General features: G+C 43.6%; 1 long non-coding RNA gene across 1 annotated transcript in view; it reads left to right on the top strand.

The window, feature by feature from the left end:
- The first annotated feature begins 1,291 nt into the window (after positions 1 to 1,291).
- LOC146398759 (uncharacterized) overlaps positions 1,292 to 22,446 on the top strand; it is a 30,638-nt gene continuing 9,483 nt past the window's right edge. Inside the window, exons 1-4 of the long non-coding RNA XR_014817259.1 lie at positions 1,292 to 1,904; positions 1,988 to 2,073; positions 3,364 to 3,548; positions 10,926 to 11,114. This is a non-coding gene — a long non-coding RNA (uncharacterized LOC146398759). The remainder of the gene's footprint in view (positions 1,905 to 1,987; positions 2,074 to 3,363; positions 3,549 to 10,925; positions 11,115 to 22,446) is intronic.

Here is a 22,446-nt window from a genome sequence, read left to right as displayed (position 1 = left end):
TTTATTTTCTGTATAAGGCTCATCATTTCATAATAATAAAAAATGATGTTATGAATTTTTTTTTTTCTCAAACAAGAGATGAGAACATGAACTTTGCCTTTCTTATTTCTTATAATATCCCCAGGGCCCTAGAACACTGCCTGGATATGGTGGCAGGTGCTTGATAAATACAGTAAGCGTGGAAATACAGATGAACGTGTAGAGACTTGCATTCACAACACCTGAGCAGAGAGCAAACGAGCAGGTAACAGTACTTTATTACGTATTTACAACTTGCCAAGAGAGTCAATCTTAAAATTTATCTCACAAGGGAAGTAATTTATAACTGTAGGGGGTGAAGAATACGAACTCAACTTATTGTGGTCATCATTTTACTGACAGAAATATATATCTAATACATTAAGACATATACCTTTGAAATTATCTTGTATGCTTTAAGCCATTCCAATGTTATATGTCAATGATAGCTCAATAAACCTGGAAGAAACACTGTATTTTTAAGTTGGACAAAGATAGTTAAAATATCCTTACCTCTGATTTCTTGGATATGGAAAAGTTTCAGACCTGCTAAAGTACCACTTGACCCAGAAGCAAAAAACAAATAGTTTTTTTTAAAAATTTTTTTGGTCTTTTTAGGGCTACAACTGAGGCATGTAGAAGTTCCCAGGCTAGGGGTGGAATCAGAGCTGTAGCTGCCAGCCTGTGCCACAGTCGTGGCAATGCCAGATCTGAGCTGCATCTGCAAACTACACCACCGCTCACTGCAGTGCCAGATCTCTGACCCTACTGAGCGAGGCCAGGGATCGAACCTGCGCCCTCTTGGATACCAGTTAGGTTTGTTACTGCTGAGCCACGACAGGAATTCTCAGCAAATAGTTTTTTGAGAGCTAAGCTTCTTGGCAGAAAGGCAGAGGCAGGGAAAAGCCTATGTGTTCAAGGGGCTAGAGAAGAAGTCCAGCTCCCGGGCTGGTGGTTTTGTTATCAGCATGGATGTGTTTGTCTCTGGGTCCCGGGGCCTTCCTGCCAGCTGCCTTTGCTCCGAGATGGAAGGGTGTCCGCTTGAAAAGACCGCTTTCTGTAAATTTTCCTGAAGCAGCCGTGGGCACGTTTTCTTCCAAAAATGTGAACCTTTCAATCAAGTTTTGGAAAGTCAGGTTACCTCTGAGATGTAAATAATATGTTAACCCTGGACTCCAGTCTCCAAAGTCCATTAGCTTGGAATGTGCTGAGCTCGTGGAAAATTGATACCCAGCCTGCAGTTGCCAGGGGAGGATTTCTGTCTTGTCTTCGTGCAGAAGAGAGAATGCAAGGGAATCTGTATCCGTTAATTGCCACCCTGGGTCCAGCCCTATCTATTTCGGGCAATGAAAACAGGAGAGAGTGACTGGTTTACTCGGCAAGAAGCTTCTGGCCAAGGAAGCTCAGTTTCAAAATCCTAGAAACCATATGTGTTAGTTTCATCAGCGTTTGGACCCGAGGAGAACGCAAATGAAAGGAAATTCCACAATTAGAAGGTGTGGAAGTGGAAAGCCAACTAAATCCAGAATCAAGGCCTTAGAGAGGCAGTGTGGGTTGGTGAGATTACGTTCCTAGGATATAGAATAGACCAAGGCTTTAATTTCCAGATTTTTTTTTGAGGGGGGCCGGGGGGAGTTCTTTAGGGCTGCACCTGCGGCATATGTAAATCCCCAGGCTAGGGGTCTATTTGGAGCCTAAGCCACCAGCCTACACTGCAGCCACAGCAACGCTGGATTTAAGCCACATCTGCGACCTACACCACAGCTCACAGCAACGCCGGATCTTTAACCCACAGAGCAAGGCCAGGGATTGAACCCCCGTCCTTCTGGTTCCTAGTCAGATTCATTTCGACTGCGCCACGACGGGAACTCCCCAGATTCTTTCACGTAAGAGCTTCTGTATCTGAATTCGGTGGACCAGCAGCCTCTTCTCATTACCAGGACCTCATCTTTGTAATTCTTGCCTCCAGCTGAAAAGACAAGGCGAGGTCCCAAGTTACAAGAGGTCTGCATGGAGCTTTGTAGCAAAGCCCTGGGCAAGGAGTCTTGCCATAAGGTAGGCTTCTCTCTCTTTCCTTTCACTTATTTTCTATTCAGTTGGGCTGGCTTGTAACTAAAACACAGAATAATGAAGAGCAGATAATCGCATGGAGGGTCACAGGAGCCACTGTTGGCAGTTATTTTGGGGGACTCTTTGGGGGGAACAGCTGCTAAAATAACTTGGTTACAAGTTGTGAATTGTTCATTGCAAATGAGAATTGACATGTAGCTATGCACAGGGCAGTGGTCCAATCAGACAGAATGGGATTGGGGCAGAGCCTGGCTGCATTCCCAGGAGTGATGGAGAGACTGAAACTGAGTTGAGAAGTTTTCAGGGATAAATTGTTCTCTAGTCTTAAAAAAAAACCAAAACACCCAGCACTAACATATGGTAGTTCTATTTTTAATTTTTTTGAGGAACCTCCATAGTTTTCCATAAGAGCTGTGTCAATTTATGCTCTAACCTACAGTGTACAAGGATTCTCTTTCCGCCACATTCTTGCCGACATTTGTTGTCTTTTGTCATTTTGATGAAAGCTACTTGAACAAGGGCAAGGTGTCTCGTTGGGGCTTTGGTTTCCATTTTTCTGATAAGTGATGCTGTTGAACACCTTTCATGCACCTGTTGGTCATATGTATGTCACCTTAGAAATGTCACTGCAAATCTTTGGCCCATTGTTAAGTTGTTATTACTGTTTCGCTATTGAGTTGTTAAATTCCTTATATATTTTGGATGTTAACTCCTTATCAGATATATGGTTTGCAGTTATTTTCTCCCATTCCATGGGCTGCTTTTTCACTCTGTTGATTGTGTTCTTTGATGAGCACAAGCATTTCGGGTTGATGCAAATCCCACTTTATTTTTGCTATTTTTGCCCATGCTTTTTGTGTCATATCCCAAGAATTATTGCCAAGGTCAAAGTCAGAAAGGTTTTCCCTGTTTCCTTCTGGTGGTTTATGGTTTGTGGGGCTTACATTAAAGCGGATAATCCACTTTGAGTTGATTTTTGTCTGTGGTGTGGGGTGAGAGTCTAATTTCATTCTTCTGCATTTGGCTGTCCAGTTTCCCCCAAAACACTTATTAAAGAGACTCTCCCATCCCCATTGCTGTTCCGGACACCCTTATCAAAGATCAATTGACCATAAATGGGTGAAATGATTTCCAGACTCTCTCTTCTGTTCCAGTGTTCCGTATGTCTCTTTTTATGTCGGTGCTATATTATCTTGTGCTCCCTTCTGAGAATATATTCAAAGAAAATTAAATCAGGTTCTCCAAGAGATAACTGCACTTTCATATTCATTGTAGCCTTATTCACGTAGCCAACATATGGAAACAACCTAAATGTCTGTCAACAGATGGATGGATAAGAAAATGTAATATATATAGTGGCATATTATTCAGCCTTAAAAAAGAAGGAAATCCTTCACTTGTGACAACATGGATGAATCTGGAGGGAATTAGGCTCAGTGAAATGAGCCAGACACAGAAAGGTAAATTCCGCATGATCTCACTTAGATGAGAAATCTAAAATAGTCTAACTCATGAAGACACAGACGGAATGGTGGGTGCCAGGGGCGGGGAGTTGGGGAAAGGAAGGAAGTGTTAGTTTAAGAGTACAAGGTTTTAGCTGTGCAAGAGGAATACATTCTGAGATCTACGAAGAACATTGTATCACATAGGTGACAACACTGTATTACATAACATTTGCTAAGAGGGTAAACCTTAGGTATTCCCAGCAAAAAAAAAGTAACTGTGAGATGATGGATATGTTACATAGCTTGGTTGTCGTCATTATTTCACAGTGTGGACACATATCAAAACATCGAGTCGTACACCTTCAATATATGCAATTTTTATTTGTCAGTTATACCTCAATAAAGCTGAAAAAAATTAGAAAAAAAAAGAAACCCAGTATTAACAACCTTCATGTGGGAGGAACACATAATAAAAAAAAAATCAAAACAGTGCAAAAGAAAACAACAGCCCGCTAAGAAGCAACTAGCAGATGTTCTAGAAGTGATTTTCGTTATGAATGCGTTGGCTACCCACATTTTTCAGGAACTCTGTTTGGGTGCTCACGCCCCTCCCCACAAATATAGAAATGGCTCTTCAACTCATAAATGATTTTCAGCATACAGTTTGCTCGGTCCTGGGGATCGAGAGGTGAATAAAATAGTCTGTACCTCAAGGAATTCCCATAATCTAGACAGGTAAATATGCATGTAAACAAATTCAACTTTATGCAGTATTTTCAGTATGGTGAGATAGGAAGGTTCGAGAGACAGAGCTAGCACGGATGGAAAAAATTGCCTAAACCCGGGGGAGAGATGTGAGCTGTTAAGCATGAGATGTTTAAATGCATCTAGAATGCAGACTGTTACCTGACTGATTGCTATATTATTTGGGGCATGATTTTCTTTAGTTTTCAGCAGATAGAATATCCGTTTTAGTCCAGCTCTATTCTGTTCACTTCTTAGGCACAGGCCTGTTAGACCTAATTTGAAATCAATGATAATATTCTAATTATGCAACTCCAATATATGAGTTAGAGCACAAGCTTGCAAATGAGAATGTCATTGACATGAAAAGAGATTCTTTTTGACACAATAAGTAAACATGATAGTCCTTTTTTTTTTTTTTTGGCATGATTTGCCAACTTTAGTTCTTGTTTGTATTTAAGTCTTCTCTTTTGATCTAGAATAAGAATGTATTTTAGAAAAGAAATGCACAAATGCATATAAAACTAAATTTTATAAAATGGGTTTAAACCAGGACTTGGCTTCGTTGAGCTTCTTCAGGCAAAGCTTCTTTGAACTTGGCCTTCTCTGCAGTACTTTGGCTACAGAAGCAGGGATTTATTTGAGACGGGTGCAATGAACTAAAATGGTTATTAGATTACCTTAAATCAAAACTCTGATAATTCATGCTGAAATTAGAGGAATTTGAAGTGAGTCCTTCTTTTTCCTCTTATTCAGGAATGACTTCAGTTGAAATGTTATTCAAAGGGTACTGGAACTTTCATAAATTATTCATTCGCAAAGCTCTAGCTATTTCAAGCCACATCCCCTGAAACAGAATGGGTTGAGTAAAATGGTCTCATTTTGCCGAAGCATTCATAAATATCCCTTTGCCTTACTTCCGCAACTAATTTGGGTGTGTGTGAGGTTATGGAACACATTTCCTGCTCTCAAGTTATCTAATAGTTCCCTTTCTAGAACAATTTGGGAGTGAACTTTTTCTCATTCTGATTATCACGCTAACTTCAAAACTGAGAGGCAAATTAACTGCGTCTCTGGGGAGCTCAGCAATTCTTGAATCTTCCTGTGCAAGCCAGCCTTCTCCTTAACATTCAAGATCTTAAGACTTTCAGGACAGGCGATGCCTGTTCTCTTTTTCTGCGTCTTTCTACTTACATAGATGTCTAGAGTTACATGCTTATTCTTTGAGGTACTCTATTTTTTTCTTTTTCTTTTTCTTTTCATTTTCTTTTTAGGGCCGCACCTGTGGCAGATAGAAATTCCCGGGCTAGGGGTTGAATTGGAGCTGCAGCTGGCACCTATGCCACAGCCATGGCAACACTGGGTCCGAGCTGCATCTGCAACCTACACCACAGCTTTTGGCAACCCTGGATCCTTAACCCACTGAGCAAGGCCAGGGATCGAATGTGCATCGTCACAGAGACAATGCTGTGTCCTTGACCTGCTGAGCCACAACTGGAACTCCTCTCTGGCAGGATTTGGCCGCGCCAGCCCAATGGTTGGGTGAACCGCTTCCTTCAATTACATCTCTTTCTCTCTCTGTACATATCCTAGCGGTTCTGTTTCTTTGGAGAACTGACTCGCACAGACATTCAGGATGGGGTGGAAGCCTTCTGGAGACACTCAGGTTAGTGCTGTCAGACTTTTGGTTTTTGGTAAATGGGTAATGAAAGGAAGGAATGAACGTGGGAAGTTTTCCAAAGAAGTTTTTGGTCCATATATAGGACTCTGAATTCCTCCAAGAAGCCTATCTTATTTATTTTGTATCCTAAAATTACAGCACAACAGTGGGCATTAGGAAAGTGCTCAGCAAATGCTTATTGTGGGGTGGTTGTTGTTTTGTCAGATAAGCCAAAAAAAAAAAAAGGATAGTGGTGGGTCCAGCTAAGATTAGATACTGGGAATTCACAGCGAATACATTGCCACAGCTCTGTAACTTTTTGCACTAATGCTGGTCTCTGGAAGCTGGGGGCAGGGAACGTGAACCAGGAGAATCAGCCCCAAGGGAACGGATTCAGTGGAAGGGCAAGCCCTTGAGAACAGCTAGTACGCGAGTGCATGGACGACACACTAAGGTAACAACTGGGTGGCAAAGGACAAGGAGCCAGATTGGGGTTAGTGCCTGAGCAAACTGGAAGAGCCAGGGGATCAGCACCTGAGTGGGGACAGGCGGGATGTTTCATGGGAGAAGTGAGGTGGAGAGATGGGAAGAAGGGAGAAAGTTGTCTCTGTTCCACTGTTCTCAGGATTCTTACGGTGGCAGAGTAGTTGTAAGAAGCCAAAGTAAGGAGGAGGTTAAGACTGGGGAGAAAGAACATACTTTCTTTTTGATATATATATATCACATTATATGTATAGTATTTTATATTATTAAAATATTATATATGTACATTATATTTTATGTAAAAATACATTATAGAATGTATTATATTTTATATTACTATATATTTATGTTTTATATATATAGCAAATATATTTTATATATATAGCAAATAGGTACATTTTTAAAACTTTTTTTATTAATTGTTATTTCCCCAATACAATTATGTACATATTTTAAAATTCCTTATTATAGGGAATTTCCTGGTGGCTTAGCAGTTAAGGATCCGACGGTGGCTCAGGTCATTGCTATGGCACGGGTTTGATCCTTGACCTAGGAACTTCTGCATGTTGTGGGTGTGGCCAAGAAAAAAAAAACCCATAACATTCCTTATTATATAACCTAAGAAGATTTTAACAAATGGAAAATATAGTCAATAACTGCATAGCATTTCCTACTTTACTTACAACCGATTATCCAGGGACAAGAGGCTTCATTAGCTGGGCCTTTCTAGATGCCAAGCAGGGTGTCGAGTATTGAAAGCACTGAACATGAAATTGGAAGATCTTGGTTGAAGCCCAGTCTTTTTGTGTTTGCTAAACGGGTGAACTTGGGCAATTCATATAACCTCATTGAGTTTTTATGTTATAAAAAATGAATGATAACAATACCTTTAAGATTGGATGCAACACACAAAGATGCTTTTCAACTATAAATGTGAACATTGGGTAAACATTTTACAAATATTAATTAGACATGGAGCTATCCTTCGAGGAAGATTCTACTTGACAAAGATATTTAAGGGTTCATTTGTAGTCAGACGTTGGCATAATTAAATGAAAATATCTTCATTATATTTATTCATTTTATTATATTTAATAATTAAAAATATTTGACAGAACATTATCTATTATTTAATCAAATGGAAACTAAAATAGAGATTTAAAAATGCACCTTAAGAGTTCCCATCATTATCCAACTACAGATGTGATAAATTCATTTGAGTTAAAAAAAAAAAAAAGAGTTCCTGTTGTGGTTCAGTGGAAACGAATCCGACTAAGAACCATGAGGTTGCGGGTTCGATCCCTGGCCTCGCTCAGTGGGTTAAGGATCCGACGTTGCCGTGAGCTGTGGTGTAGGTGGCAGACACGGCTCGGATCCCACGTTGCTGTGGCTCTGGCGTAGGCTGGCAGCTGCAGCTCTGATTCCACCCCTAGCCTGGGAACCTCCATGTGCCATGGGTGTGGCCCTAAAAAGACAAAAAGACCAAAAAAAAAAAAGTGCACCTTAAAGTATCCCAAATGTTGTTATTTTCCGTGTTTTCGAAAAGATAATTCCTTAAATAAAATTTTTAAAATACAAGTATAGTTGACTTACAGAGTTGCGCCAATTTCTGCTCTACAGCACAGTGACCCAGTCATAATGGATTCTTGTCATTCTTATTGTTCCCATCCTAGAAGCAGAGATGGAGTAGGTGTGTGTGTGGGAGGGGGGGGTTAATTTACTTGCAATAAAATAAAATCCTAAACATAGAAGGTAACTGTAACTTGTGTATACTCTGAATACAGCTAAAGTTAACCAAAAAGAAGCATTTCATCTTAGCATTTAAGCCAAGAATAAAGAAAAAATAAGTATGCAATTACATAATTTATATACTTCCTTTCACTAAATGTTTATTTTTTACAGTCAGTGTTGTAAGTTCTGCGATCCAGGAATTCTAGGCAATAGACTTCCCAGGCAGATGTTAAATATCCACCTCTAACTTGAGTCTGAACATGAAGCACCTGTGTAATCACATATTATTTAGTGTAAAATATTTAAGCAGCGAACACCCATACTCTTGTGCACCTGAGGTGGTATTTCACGCATTGGACCAGGCACATGCCTCTGTGAAACAAGGATTCGTTTTTGCTTTGGACTCTGTGAAGACGGAGCTTTTCCATCAGCATGGCTTTCGTGATCCCCTCTGCTCCAGCCCTCACTGTCACAGAGAGCAGGGGAACCCGTGTCCTGTCAGGAGGTAAGAAAGAGAGCGGAGGCACAGGACATTCGGGTTAGGGGAAAGCAGAGTTTCGGATTCTGGCTCCATTCCCAAGAGTATTAGTTAAGTACAAGCTGAGCTGCTACAGCAGAAAACACCCCAAGTATCAGGGTTGAAATGGGGCAGGACCCTGTTCCTACCACATAACAGAATGTCCAGGGCAGGTCGCATGTCCTGGTCAACGAGACCATCCAAGGTCCTGGGTGGTGGGACAGCTTGGCCATCATCAACCTGTGACTTCTTTCTCCATATCAGAGGCAGCTTCTTTCAGGGTCCCACTTCCCGGCCCTCGAAAGAAGAGAAAGAGGACATGAAAAGCCAGCTTCTTTCTTTTTGTGGCTGTGACCCAGAGGTTGCTTTTATCAGTTCATTCCCTTCCCCTTGTCCAGGCCTTACAAGGTCACACTTTCCCTGCAAGCAAGGCTGGGTTTCTGTCTGGGAAGATGTGTGCCCTAGAACTGGCGGTGCCACCCATCACTCTCTCTTACCATAAGCCTGTAATGTAGAAGTGGCTTCTGATCATTGGACTTGTAAATGACCTCTCAACATTCTCACAGCACTCTGTATCTCTTGCTTGGGCTACTACAATGACCTCTATTTTTTTTTTTTTTTTTTTTTTTTTGTCTTTTTGCCATTTCTTGGGCTGCTCCCACAGCATATGGAGGTTCCCAGGCTAGGGGTTGAATCAGAGCTGCAGCTGCCAGGCTACGCCAGAGCCACAGCAACCAATGTGGGATCCGAGCCGTGTCTGCAACCTACACCACAGGTCATGGCAACGCCGGATCCTTAACCCACTGAGCGAGGCCAGGGATTGAACCCACAATCTCATGGTGCCTAGTTGGATTCATTAACCACTGAGCCACAATGGGAACTCCTACTTTTTTTTTTTTTTTTTGGAATTGCAGCATATGGAAGTTCCCAGGTTAGGGGTTGAATCAAAGCTAATAGCTGCTGGCCTATGCCACAGTGACAGCAACACTGGACCTGAGCCTTGTCTGCGACCTACAACATAGCTCATGGCAGTGCTGGATCTTTAATCCACTGAGCCAGGCCAGGGATCATACCTGCATCCTCATGGATACTTGTCAGGTTCTTAACCTACTGAACCACAGTGGGAACTCCCTACAATGACCTTCTGTCTGAGGTGCTCTTAGCTTGGCTAAGTCATTTCTCACAGGGTAGAATTGAATGCTAAATATATAAATCAAATCTCATCACACAGAACCAAGTACAGACTCCCCACCATGAGAAGTCCCACAAGACCTGGCAGTGCCCAGGAGCTACCCTCCTCAGACCCATCCTTGTACCACTTCTTTACCTGGCCACTGTGTTCTGGCCACTGTGGCATCCACCTCTATGGAGAGCGCAGTGATTCCCTCCCAACTCCCTTTAAACCCATCACTCCTTGTTCTGGAAGGTTTCTCGAGGAGAATCTCCGTAAGCCTGGTTCACCCTCACCCCTTGGCTCTCATCTACCGTCACCTCTTCTGAGGTCCTTTTCCGAAGCACCAGGTCTTGGGAGTTCCCGCTGTGGTGCAGCGGGTTAAGAGTCCCACTGCCCTAGCTGGGGTCTGTCGTGGCTCGGATTCAATCCCTGGCCGGGGAACTTCCATGTGCCTTGGGTGCGGCCACAAACAGACCAAAACCCGGTGTCATTTGCCCTGTTACACTGCCACGTCGCCTGTTTATCTCCTTGCTTGCACTTATGTTGTATGACAGTCCTGTTGTTACTGATTGGTTGATCTCTAGAAAGTCTCAACGACCCTTTTGAGTTGCTTCCCAACAGGTGTCCCTCTGCCTGGTGTCACTTTAGCCAACAGAAGGAGACTGAGTTGGGTTCGAAAGCAAAGGAAAGCTTTATTCTTGGATCAGAGAGTGAAGAGGTGTGAACAGGGCCCTAGAGCTCTGACGCTTGGCCCAACAAGGTGCGGGGTGGGGGTGGGGCTGCTTCATAGGCTCTCGGTGGGGGGCAGGGGCGGGCTCTCACGGGGCGGGCACAGGCGCCTTGCTCAGGCTCCAGCTCTCAGTGCTGCAGGTCTTTTCACTTGGGCCACCGCCGCCGCCGCAGTCTTGGATGGAGCGTGGTTTGCCGCATCTGCAGGCGTCCCAGGCGTTTTCCCCAGGAGCTCCGATCTGAAGGGCCGGGTGCCAGGCCTCTGCACGCAGCACCGCGGGAGCCAGTGAACCTAGACTAAGCACAAAGAAAAAGGTTAGACTCTATCACCCAGCTTCTGTTTTTATTTCCTAGGAAGTGTTAATGGGTTTTGCTGCTGAGACAAGAGTAATCCTGAGAAGGAAAAGTTTTGGCTTACCCTGGATTCCCAGACTCCGGTGCCTACCTACAAAGAGCTCAATCAGTGTCTATTGAGGGAGTGACTGGGTGGCCTTCCTATGCTTCTTCCAAAGAAGAATCTGGTGCCGGTGATGGGAGAACCAGGTGAAAGAACCTCATGCAGATTTGCCTCCTTTGGTTTTGTTTCTGACGGTGAACTGCTTGGAGTTCATCACCCTCAGCTGCTGTTTAGGTCCTCACGCTCCTCCTTGGCAGCAGGTTGGGTGGTGACCTTCCTCCCGACCCCAAGAGTTATATTCATGTCCGAATACCTGGTCCCTGTCGAGGTCGCCTTATTTGCAAAAGGGTCTGTGCAGATGCAGTGGAATTAAGGATCTTGCGGTGAAATCACCTTAGATTTACGAATTGCCCTAGATTCAGTGACTCCTGTCCTTGTAAAGGCAGAAGGAGATTTAGGAGGAGGGCGCTGTGTGAAGATAGAGGTGGAGACGAGAGGAAGGCAGCACAAGCCAAGAAATGCCTGGGCCATCAGCAGCTGGAAGGGGCCAGGAGGGGTCCTCCCCTAGGGCCTTTGAAGACGGGGGCTCTGCTGTCACCTGGATTCAGATGCTATTCTCCAGAACTGTAAGAGAAAACGTTTCTGTTGTTTCAAGTCACTTCAATAATACATTAGTATAAGTATATCCCAAGTATCGCCTTGGACATACTTATACCAAAAAACTTGTTTATTGTTTGTCTGAAATTCTAATTTAACGGAGCATCCTGGAATTTTTCTTTGTGAAAGCTGGCAATTTTACTCTAATTCCAAGAATATTTGAAAGTGAAGCACTGGCTGTGAATGATATATAGATTCTGCCAAGTAAGAGCTGGCATCAATTTTTTTTTAAAGTCAATTAAGTAACTGAAAGAAAATGAAATTGGTGTCATGGGAGTTTTAAATATGCTCCAAAATCCTGAAATTTTGCCCAGAAAAGTAACTCAACAAAATGCTTGGGCATATAAAAGAATTTTTTTTTTTCACATTTTAAATCTGATCTAAAACTATTTAAAGTGGCTAATGTGTTTCTTGTGACTATCAAAAATAAGAACTAAATTCCCTCTAATCCTAACTTTTTTTTTTGGTTTAAATCTGGTGAATTATGATCAAATTGGGGACTGTCTCTTTTTCCTACTACCAACAGTTTATTAGATTCAGCTTGAAAACAGGTAAATTAAAACACAGGAATTAAAAAAAAAATTAGGCTGAAAACAGCTTTCGAGAAAGCTCATTAAGGGAGGCCTTCCCTAAGGACCTGCAGGTGTTTCTAGCAACGAGCGGGGATCTCTTCTGCCCATTTTTCCTTCCCCTGCTTCAGGAGCAGCTCACATCACTCAGGAGGCAGCACTTTGGTTTCCTCTGCTTAAATGTTGTGTTCTTCATGTTTATCATCACCTTCTTTTGTTTTGCCCCTTGTGAGTTTTTTTAAAGCACAAATATCGTGCAGACTATTAAATTAGCAATTACACTCATCTGAGGGGTCAGTTGAAGAAGCAGATGGAGTAGAGGTGTGAGGCGAGAGAGAGAAAAGAGCAAGGACAAAACCGAACAACCACATCCCCAACATCTCAACTTTATTGAATGAAAGGGGAAGTGAGGGCCAACCAGGTAAAAAACACCTGACGCAGAAATTTTCCAGCGTTGGCTTTATTTCTGACTTGCGTGTCCTGAACCCTTCACCGGAACACCCTTTGTCCTTGCAATGGGAGAGCTTAGACTTTGTAGGAAGCAAAGAGGAAGAGAGAAGGAGAAGCACCGAGTTAGGGCTGGGTGCGTGTTGCAGGTGGGGTGGGCTGGGGATGCAGAAAGCAGAGACTCTCCAAAGCGGAGGCCCCTGCAGAGAAACTGAGCTTGGTAATGATTTTCTTCCCAGGACAGAGCAATTAGGGCTCATTGGTCAGTGCCAGAGGGAGCTTCTGGAGGCCTGATACTTATTCCTCAGTCTTTTAGTGACCGCGCAGTGGGAATCAGGAGTTGCCTTAGACAACGTGTTTCTCCAGAGACAAAGCCTTCGTTCCTCACTTGAAAGCGTGGACTCTCAAGAGCGAGGAGAAAAAGACGTTAAAAAGGGAGCTCCCTTCGTGGCGCAGTGGTTAACAAATCTGACTAGGCACCCTGAGGTTGCGGGTTCGATCCCTGGCCTTGCTCAGTGGGTTAAGGATCTGGCATTGCCGTGAGCTGTGGTGTAGGTCACAGACGCGGCTCAGATCCCACGTTGCTGTGGCTCTGGTGTAGGCTGGCAGCTACAGCTCTGATTAGACCCCTGGCCTGGGAACCTCCATATGCCATGGGAGCGGCCCAAGAAATAGCAAAAAGACCAAAAAAAAAAAGTTAGAAAAGAGAGGTACAGGAGTTCCTGTTGTGGCTCGGCGGAAACAATGCCACTAGTATCCATGAGGATGCAGGTTTGATCCCTAGCCTCCCTCAATGGGTTGGGGATCCGGTGTGGCTGTGAGCTGTGGTGTAGGTCGAAGTCGAGGCTTGGATCTGGTATTGCAGTGGCTGTGGTGTAGGTGGCAGCTATAGCTCTGATGTGACCCCCAGCCTGGGAACCTTCATGTGCTGCAGGTGTAGCCCTAGAAAAGACAAAAAAAAAAAAAAAAAAAAAAAAAAAAAAAGAAGGAAGTACAACGTTAATCCTGTGACCACTGATCATGTAAATATTCTTACTCCACTCGACAGGTGAGCATTTAAATATTTATCTACGTTAGCTCAGTGACTGAACCAAAAACCAAACTCTTTTTTTTTTTGAAATTTTAAACTATAGTTGATTTGCAGTGTTGTGCCAATTTCTGCTGCACAGCAGAGTGACCCAGTCATACATACACACACCTTCTTTTTCTCATATTATCTTCCATCATGTTCTATCCCAAGATGGTGGATATGGTTCCCTCTGCTCTTCAGTGGCAGCTCACTGCTCATCCATTCTAAACCGATGGAACTAAACAATCCATCTAATCGTGCGCATCCACCAACCCCCAACTCCCAGCCATCCCACTGCACCTCCGCCCCCTTGGCAACCACAGTCTGTTCTTCGTGTCTGTGCATCTGTTTCTGTTTTGTAGGTTGGTTCATTTGTGCCGTATTTTATATTCCACACGTAAGTGATATTATATGGTATTTTTTTCTTTCTCGTTCTGACTTCCTTCGCTTGGTATGATCATCTCTAACTGCATCCACGTTGCTGCAAATGGCCTTATTTCCTTCTTTTTCATGGCTGAGTCATATGCATCCCCCATCTTTTTAAGTCATTCATCTGTCAGGGGACATTTAGGTTTCCATGTCTTGGCTATTGTGAGTAGTGTTTCTGTGAACATAGGGTGCACGTATCCTTTGGAATTGTAGTTTTGTCCATGTATGTACCAGGAGTGGGTTGCTGGGTCACGTGGTAGTTCTATATTTAGTTTTCTGACGAACCGCCGTCCTCTTTTCTGTAGTGGTTGTACCAATTTACATTTCCCCCAACCAAACTCTTGGTGGCCGTGTTTCCCATTTTGCCTTGTAGTCCGCGTACTAGAAAATACATGTATTAATAGCTCCTCCAAAGTGTGTCTTACTTGAAAAGTGTTGATGGTTTAATAATTACGTTTCAATTATTATAATGAAAAGAAACCCATTTCCTGGATAAAAGCAGGAGTTGATAGTTTCTGATTTTAGTGGCTCCTGCTAGAGCTCCAGAATCTACTTGATAACTCAAGACCAGCTTTCGCCGGAAACCCCCAAATTTAAATACAGTTGCCAGAGATGGCAGGGTTTTGGCTCAGCACCCAAACCAAAACCATGGCAGTCCTCTCCAGGATGAACTAATCTGGTCAGTGTAATTTTTGATCTCTGCTTTCCGTCATAGAGAGATGACTCCTCCCAGCATCTTCTAGGCGGAGTGGCTGTGGTGGGTCGGGTTGGGCACCTGCTCTGAAGTGTGCTGCAGTGCAGTGCTTCTCAAACCTCATTTGCTTCGTGCCCCTGGGAATCTCTTGAAGCTCTAGGTCTGTGCTGGGGCTCACATTCTCAGTGTAGCTCCCGGGTGGCACGGGGGCTGCTGACGCACAGACCACGCTCTGAATCACAAGGGCTTAGAGTGAACTCAGACCCCCCTTCTGATGTCGGCTGTCTTGATTCCGTACGACTCACCCAACTTGTTAGAGGATAATTACTGAGTGCCTGCAAGGTGCAGACACTGCACAGCACAGAAGACAGGTATATGGAAAAGTACAATCCATTCTCGCTTCTCCTTCAGCATGTGGGTGTGATGGGGAGAGGAGTATTATTCTTCTCATTCTTGTTTGCATTGTCACACATTACAACGAGCGCATTGATTCTTTTGTAATTTAATATGAAAAGCATTGCTTTTAAGAGTTGTTTACCTTGTAGGGCAGAGCAACAAAGGGCATGGCACCTGTGAGGGCAATGTGACGTCTTACTCTGAGAGCGTGGGTGGGGGCGCTCACTCTGGGACTTTTAACTCTTCTAAAAGAAGTGGGGATAGGTTAAAGGTTATTTTCGAGGTGTGGGGAAACACTCCCTTTGGTTTGAAAGTGGTAGGTTAGGATTCAGACCCATTCACAGGGGATATGTCTGGAGGCAGGAAGAAGAGTTAGAAGGCTGTTGCCATAAACTAGGAGATTTGAGGTTAAAAGAAGGAAGTGGATCTGAGAAGACTGAATCAGCTAGTCATAGGTTACGTATGGAAAACAGAAAGTCATGGATGAGGACTAGTCTTCTCGTGTGGGCCCGCGGATGCATGTTGGTCCTTTCCACTGAGGAGAGAACACAGAGAAGGTGATTTTGGAGTTTGGCTCAAGAACAGGGCCTCTCAGCAATGATGTCCCCTGGGTCTTTGCAGATAAAGTTGGTGCCAGTGATAGGTGCATGGGCTGGAAACACAGTCCTGAATGGTGACTGAAATCATGACCCTAGTTAAACTCATCCAGGGAACATACATTCGGCTGCAGTTTTTCAGCTGGAGGGCACACATATGGGAGTGTCCTGAACCTTCACAATTTGTATGAAAAGTTTAACTTTTTTTATGTTGCTTTTTTAAGGGTCTCACCTGCGGCATATGGAAGTCCCCAGGCTAGGGATGGAATGGGCGCTATAGCGCCTGGCCTATGTCACAGCCACAGCAACCCCGGATCCGAGCTGCACCTGTGACCTACACCACAGTTCATGGCAACACCGGATCCTTAACCCACTGAGCAATGCCAGGGATTGAACCCGCATCCTCATGGATGCTCGTTGGGTCCGTTACCGCTGAGCCACCATAGGAAGTCCTGAAAAATTTAACTTCTTTGTGTGCTTTTCTGGAAACAATGATTCTGAGGTTTCATGAAATCCTCCAAGGGCCTTTTTATCTTGAAAAGTTTAGGAACCACCAGGATGAAGGGTAAAGTGAGACCAGGATGGAACCTGACACTGCTAAGGAGGGAAGTAAAATGAAAATTCAGAGCAGAACCTCAGAGAATGCCAGCAGTAGGGAAATCTCAGCACATGTCGCCAGGCTTTGAAACTTCACTGCCTCTTATATTTTGCCATCTTTTTTCCTAGTGTAGATTCTGGGGAGAGAAAAGCCAGGTGTCTGCAAGATTGGACCACAGCACTGATGAAGTTTGGGGGTAGAAATAAATGAGAAGATGGATGAGCATGTCATTGAATGTCAGACCTTGGGATTTTTGGAGAGACCGTGCTGAGAATTTTCTGAAACCAAAAAATTTCCAATTACATCTTCAGGAAAGAAAATGAACACACATAATCCCTTTAGTATAAAGAATTCTTGTCCGTGGAACATGTAATTGCTTTTTATTCATTAGGCTGGATGGAATAAGATGAAAGCAGAGTCCAGCATTGGCTTCACCTGGTGAAATTAAGATAAAGGATCAAATGTCTTTTGAAGTACAAATAGAATATTCATTTTTGATTCATGTCCTTTGCAAATACATTATGTTTTGGGGGGGTTTTCATACCACTTGGACTAAGAACAATTTGGGCTTGATGGTGTATCTGTCTTTTTTTTTTTTTTTTTTTTTTTCTCTTTTAAACACATGTCATCAGCCATACTTTTTGTCCCCGCAACTCAATTTGCTACTCATCTCTCCAGGTCTGGGCAGAAACCCAGGGACTTTGTTAGAGCACTAAAAACCAGAGGTCACCACGAATCAGGAAGGAGAAGGCAGAAGGGTCTTTACCATCGGTTACTATCTGACTTGAGTATTTACTCATTGGCCAAATGTGTTTCTACCCTGGTCAATCGTTTTTTTCTGTTGGTAACTGAATTCGTTTTCCAAGTTTTCCCCAAGCCCAGGTTTAAGACAAGTAGCTTTCTCATGGTTTCTGTGGGTCAGGATTTTGGGGGGGCACTTAGCTGGGTGATTCTGGAGTGGGGTCTCTTGTGAGATTGCGGTCATCGGGAGGCTTCGCTGGTATGAGGGTCTGATTCCAAGATGGCACCTTCACATGGCTGTTGGCAGGGGGCCTCTGTTCTTCACACGTGAACTTGAGTGTCCTCAGAGCGTGGCCCCTGGCTTCTTCTAGACGGAGTCATCCAGGAAAAATTGATGTCTGTTATGACATCAGTAGCTTGGAAGTCAGTCTCTGACGTTTCTGCAGCGTCCTCTTGGTTGCGCATGTCTGTCCTATGCCATGTGGAAGAATATGCCAGACTCAGCAAGGATGTGAGGACCAGCAACTGGGGGCTCTTGTGGGGGCGGGCTACCACAGTAACGAAAACTAATTAAAAAAAATAAGTGTTCTTCTGAAGTCCTGAGATTCTAAATCCCATTACAGCCATCATGGCGCTCTACCACAACCACTCATGCTGATTTTTCCCCCCATTTTTTTTTTCTTTTTAGGGCTGCACCTGTGGCATATGGAAGTTCCCAGGCTGGGGGCTGAATCAGAGCTACAGCGGCCGACCTACACCACAGCCACAGCAATGCAGGATCTGAGCAACGTCTGCAAGCTATACCACAGCTCACAGCAGTGCAAGATCCTTAAGCCACTGAGTGAGGCCAGGAATTGAACCCACATCCTCATGGATACTACTGGGGTTAGTAACCCACTGAGCCACAGTGGGAACTCCTGATTTTTTTCTCCCAATTTTGACAAAGAGCTGAAATAATAGATTGAGATATAGGTGCCATACAGCATTGTATACTTTTCATGTACAACATAATATTTGATACATGTATATGTTGTAAAATGATTACCACAGGAAGTTCAGGTACCACCCATTCCCCAGCTTGTCTCTTTAGAGGTGTGTCAAAGTCTGCACAATCAGTAATTAAGATGCAGATGCAGGTAGGTCTTGGAGTCAAGCGGTGGTCCATACCATCATTTCAGCCATAACGAGAAGTAGCACCCAGCCAAAAAGGGAACTTTTCACTTCCGTTTTGAATATGGCCAGTGACCTCTAAATCAGGAACCTTGGGTTTCATTGTGAGTCAGTTTTAATAGATGGTAGGGCCAGGTCAAAGTTGGGGTTCAGCAGAATAGTTAATGGATATATTTTCAGTAGATCGAATTTGGCCAGGGATCAGTTTGCTTTTAGTCAAGAATTTCTCCCCAAGAGGATGAAGCTTTTGTTTCATGGAGAATAATGACTTCATCTCTTTCTAATGCATATGGTCTATAAAAGGCTAGTCTATGAAAAGGACCAGGAGTTTTCATAACCTTTAAAAAGACTTCCATGATTCCCTTCCTTTTTTTGGGGGGGGGGGGCTTCTAAAAGTGCCATTTCTTATTCAAATATGATGAAATTCTAAGACACCTTAGTGCCAAATTTTGAACCCAGAATTGATGCAGGCCGTGAACTTAACAGGGTGTCTTTTAAATGTTCCAGGAGCAGTTCATAGAGACATGAAGTACAGGAGTGAAATGCAAAATAGGGAGTGGTACAGGTTGGGTCAGACTTGTCCTGTGGTCTCTCTCTAGCAGCTACTTTGTGCAGCTCTGCTGGGCCGTGTGAAAGGGAGGCAGTCTGTCCTGTAAACATGAGAATCCTGCCAAGGATGGTGGTTGGCATGCAGATCTTTCGTTGGGGTGGGTTCTGTGCCTCTGGATCTAGAGAAACAAGTATGAGGAGAGGAGCTGTTTTCTGGAGGACGTGGCCAGCCTTAATGGTTGTGGAGATTAGGGCGTGCTCTTTGGGAATGTAGAAAATCTTGGTTATGGTCTTAGTGGAGCTTTTTTATTCTGTCCAAATATTTTAGAACAGTGTGATTTTACTACCTGAGGAATTAATCAAGAAGGGGGGATTTTTTTTTTCTTTTCTGGGCTGCACCTGCTGCATATGGAAGTTCCCAGGCTAGGGATCGAATCAGAGCTGCAGCTGCCAGCCTACACCACAGCCACAGCAACATGGGATCTGAGCTGCATCTGCGGTCTACACCATAGCTCATAGCAATGCCGGATCCTTAACTCACTGAGCAAGGCCAGGGATCAAACCCACATCCTCATGGATACTAGTTGGATTTGTTTCCGCTGTGCCGCAATGGGAACTCCCTTTTTTGTTGTTTTTATTTTGGTTGTTTTTGAAGGGTGAGGTTTTAAAATGGGCTCTCTAGGGAGGACAGCAGGCTTAACTAAATTGCTAACGCTGCAGTGACACTGCTTGTATTTACTCCTGAAAGTAGAGATGCAGCTCAATTCACTTTAACTTCAAATTGTGACACAGAAATCCATACCCATTTTTATCCCTTTATTGATAAAATAATGCAAATATGCCTCTCAAACTCTAATGGGAACCCAACTCCCTCTTTGAAGAGTTTACTTCCCATTTTGTGGGTGGCATATTTGTATATTTCTCTGGAAAACGTTGCCTTGGTGATTCTCAGAACATATTGATAACGTGGCAAGCACATGCCCCTGCAGGTGTTTTATTCAAGGTCACAGTACTAATAGGTAAGAAACTGTCTGTTCAATGTTTGTTGATTGAACAGATAAATAGTAACTTTAAGGAGACTGTTGTTTAAAGATGCAGATATATGCAAAGATATCTAAACGTGCTGAGGGGGAAATTATAAAACATCATACTTGCCCAGAAGAAATCGTTTTTTCAGTTGGAGAAATCTGGGAATGATTCGGATAGCTTGGGCAAGTTGAACCCTTTCTCCAGCAATGCTCAGTAGCTAAAAATTGGCAAAAGGCCTGTCACTGTTTTCCTTTCCTTGGTCCTACCCATGGCACACCAAGTTCCTGGGCCAGGGACTAAATCCAAGCCAAAGCTGCTGACCTACGCCACAGGCGCAGCAACTCGAGTTCCTCGAGCCCATTGCACTGAGCCACGGATTGGACCCGAGCCTCCATAGGGACCAGAATCACTGCAGTTGGATTCTTATTATGTTTTTCTTTTTATGGCTGCACCTGTGGCACATGGAAGTTCCCAGGCTAGGGGTCAAATTGGAGCGTAGCTGCCGGCCTACACCACAGTCACAGCAACATCAGATCCAAGCTGCATCTGTGACCTACACCACAGCTCACAACAATGCTAGATCCTTGACCCCCTGAGCAAGGCCAGGGATCAAACCCGAATCCTCATGGATACTAGTGGGGTTCACAGCCTGCTGAGCCACAAGGGGAATTCTCTCTCCCTAATTCTTAACTGTACCTACATCTAGGCCCTGGGTGTGCCACACACTCACAGTTCGACCCCACTCTAGCAAATGCTGACACGTTTGCCTTCCTTATTTGACCTGTCTGCAGACAGAGAGTATTGTGTTTTTTCCCAAATAGGTTTGCGCCATTTGCACCTGAAGTTATGTCATTTATTTAAATATTACATAAAAGGAGTGAAATATAAATGCAAAAAGAAAATATTGTTCCCATGAAAATTTAGGTGGAATGACGTGCAGAGATGCAATAAAATTTAATTGCTAAAGAAGATTGCTCTCCAAGTAGATGTGGTTGAGAAAAACATAAAGCATTAAAAAAAATGTTGAATGTGTCTGCACTTGGGTTTTGTCTTTGTTTTATGTTGTTTTGTTTCGCCTGCTGCAGTATCGCGGTGAGGATAAGGCTGTGGACTCTGGAGCCAGGCCTGCCTGCGTTGCAACCTGCTTCTTCCACGAGGCAGCTGGCTGACTCTCAGCGCCTCATTCTCTTTGTCTGTAAATTAGGGATCCTAAACCACCCCCGTGTCATTAAGTTGTCAGGCGGCTGCAGTGACACGCGCTACCCAGTTAGGCCAGGCTTAGCAGGTTGACGGCACCGTCCTTTGTAAGCTACCTCTTGATTCAGACCCCAGCCACAAGTTTGGGGTCCCCAGGCCACCCTCACTTCTGAGAAGCTGCCTACCAGTTGCGGGTCTTTTGGTATACTCTCAAGTTTGGTAATTCACGGGAATGACTCACAGAAATTCAGGAAAGTGCTGTGCTTCGGGGAACAGTTTTATTACAGCAAAAGGACACCCATTAGAACCAGCAAAACGGGGAGAGGCACATGAGTTCCGGGAGAAGGCGACATGCCAGTGCCCTGCTAGTCTTCCTGATGATAAGGAAATTGGTGCTGGAGTGTGGAAGACATGTTTACGGTCTCATGGCTGCAGCTGTGGCAATGCCAGGGCCTTAACCCACGGTGCCACATTGGGAACTCCGGAAGTTTTAAATGGTATCAGTAGTGAAGTTTGCTTTTTTCCTCTGGAAGATCATAACATGAAAAAGATTCTTTATGATTTGAATTTTTTACAACCTTCATATCCCGAGATTGGTCTCACAACAACGTCACACTTGGGGAAGAGCGTTTCCTACTTGGTTCTTGTAACATAGGAGAGGGTCTTGCAATCAGGTGTGCTTGGAAAATACTGGGATAATTTTTACAGCTTTAAAAAAGTTCAAATGTCTTGTGAATATTCAAGACTACGGAATAGCACGCAACATTGTCCAGATATATTTGTCCATGTGATTCTTTCTTAGTGAAATATTTATTAATGCCCCAAGATATACCAGATGGAAAAAAAATCCCAACAAAAAATTTAAGAAACCCCCAAACCTCCAAAATACGTCTCAAAGTAGCACATAACCAAAGATAAAATACTCTTGATAGTCTTGCACAGAGCCTTGGGCTTATATTTTCCAAGTTGTGCTTAATGCTATTCTATTTCTTAGCTAATAATTTTTGAAAGGCCAAAGTACAATAGATATAGTATGAAATAGTTATAAAAATCCAAAAATATTACCAGGACTTAACCAGAGTCTAAATGCTGAATGAGGAAGCAGAAAGACAAAAAATAGACATGGAACCTTATTTTTGCACAGAATATATTGATAGATATTCCTAGTATGACTGTGCATTAAGGAGAAGTTAAATTATGTTTATAATATTTGTATAAGAACACATTTTTGGGGCGTTCCCATTGGCTCAATGGGTTCAGGACCCAACATAGTGTCTATGAGGATTGAGTTTGATCCCTGGCCTGGCTTAGTGGGTTAAGGATCTGGCATTGTTGTG

The sequence above is a fragment of the Sus scrofa genome, chromosome 10 (genome assembly GCF_054392235.1).
Source record: "Sus scrofa isolate SSC_HxYL_T2T_F1_AM1 chromosome 10, Sscrofa_HxYL_maternal_Yorkshire_Landrace_v2.0, whole genome shotgun sequence".
Lineage (NCBI taxonomy): Eukaryota > Metazoa > Chordata > Mammalia > Artiodactyla > Suidae > Sus > Sus scrofa.
The sequence above is the reverse complement of the archived record's forward strand: the minus strand, read 5'-3'. Positions and strand labels throughout refer to the sequence as shown.